The following is a 1709-nucleotide window of genomic DNA, read 5'->3' as shown; positions in this document are numbered from 1 at the left end:
GAGAGAAGGAGGTAGAGAGAGAGAGATAGAAGGATGGAGAGAGAGAGATAGAGAAGGATGGAGAGAGAGAGAGAAGGATGGAGAGAGAGAGAGAAGGATGGAGAGAGAGAAAGAAGGATGGAGAGAGAGAGAAAGAGAGAGAAAGAGAGAAAAGGATGGAGAGAGAGAGAGAGAGAGAGAGAGAGAGAGAAGGATGGAGAAGGATGGAGAGAGAGAGAGAGAGAGAGAAGGAAGGATGGAGAAGGATGGAGAGAGAGAGAGAAAGAGAGAGAAGGATGGAGAGAGAGAAAGAGATAGAGAAGGATGGAGAGAGAGAGAAGGATGGAGAGAGAGAGAGAGAGAAAGAGAGAAAAGGGATGAGAGAGAAAGAGATGGAGAGAGAGAAAAGGGATGGCGAGAGAGAGAGGGATGGAGAGAGAGATGAGATGATAGATAACTATGACTTGGGCACAGGTACTCTCTCCCCGGCTCACATGTGGCAGACCGGCAGACCTGTGCCAAACCAGTAAACTAGGATTATACCAAACAGACCCCAAAACTCTGTATAGGTGTCACATGACCCCTCCCCCCTCCAGGACATGTGATTACAAACATTTCCTTTCTGGTTACATTAAACATGAAATGTGTTCTAGAAGCAACAACATGTGACATCAACATGCCAACAGGAATGTATACACCTATTGTATCTTGCAGCATTGCCTGTATACTACTATTGTATCTTGCAGCATTGCCTGTATACTACTATTGTATCTTGCAGCATTGCCTGTATACTACTATTGTATCTTATATATAACAATTGTTGCAATACAGTAAACAATAATAATGGAAATCTAGTCACATAAATGGCCCCAATCTTGTATACAATAACAAAGAACACAAATGTAAACAAAGCAGAAAAAACACTGATGCCGCAGGTATCAGGAATGTATACAATCACATCTCATCTCAGTGATAAGTTGGGACACAAGGTGACCGCGGATCGATACTTTGTGTCACTGCGCTTTGCATGTCACTTTCATTACTTGCACCGCAGCAAAGTTTCCCTTTACACGCGGACGGTCCAGTCACCGTGAGTCAGTAACCCTTTGTGGGAAAGCGTGGGAGGAATGTAAGAGCGAGGGGCGATCTACAAAAGGCGTGAGCCGGGCAATTTGGCTGCGGCATACAACCGCGGCCACTAATGTGACATTCAGCAGGTGGCTGTGGCGAGCGAACTGACATGGGGGCCCTTGAAGAATAAAGACAAGTGTTTCCGTTTTGGTGATATACTTACGCCATGTTGGCAGTTGTTTGTAGGTTGCAGCACATGTGCGATCGCACACTTGTTTGGTGGCGGCGCGGTTCTAGATGGCCATGGTGACTCATATACGAGGAGGAGGTTTTGGCTGATTGAGCTGCTGGAAGGATATGGCAGGTCATGTGCGGCGGCTCAACTTCTATACTGTAATCCCGAGGTTACATCACCCCCTGGAGGTGGATCCCTCCGCCGCTCGCACGCCTCCTCCCGCTCTCACCTGACCGGCCGTACTTGTGCCACACGGGGGAAAGAACGCCGAGCCGGTGTCAGAGAGACGAGCCCGACATTCAACTTCACTTCCTGTTGGTTAGGATGCAGAATTTCCACTTGTCGTGTTTTGTTTTCTCTGTTTTAGAGACTTTTCAGGGGACTATTTCCTGTCGGAGGGAGCGAGCCGTGACATGCCAAAGAT

At 47.6% G+C, this 1709-nt stretch overlaps 1 protein-coding gene across 1 annotated transcript in view; it reads right to left on the bottom strand.

Annotated features, from left to right (window-relative positions):
* Positions 1-1416, bottom strand: part of ATF5 (activating transcription factor 5) — an 18203-nt gene extending 16787 nt beyond the window's left edge. The window contains exon 1 of the mRNA XM_018560692.1: positions 1274-1416. The gene's annotated coding sequence lies outside the window, so the exon portion shown is untranslated. The remainder of the gene's footprint in view (positions 1-1273) is intronic.
* Positions 1417-1709: the final 293 nt, after the last annotated feature.

Source organism: Nanorana parkeri, unplaced genomic scaffold (genome assembly GCF_000935625.1).
Source record: "Nanorana parkeri isolate BGI_ZX_2015 unplaced genomic scaffold, ASM93562v1 scaffold474, whole genome shotgun sequence".
Lineage (NCBI taxonomy): Eukaryota > Metazoa > Chordata > Amphibia > Anura > Dicroglossidae > Nanorana > Nanorana parkeri.
The sequence above is the reverse complement of the archived record's forward strand: the minus strand, read 5'-3'. Positions and strand labels throughout refer to the sequence as shown.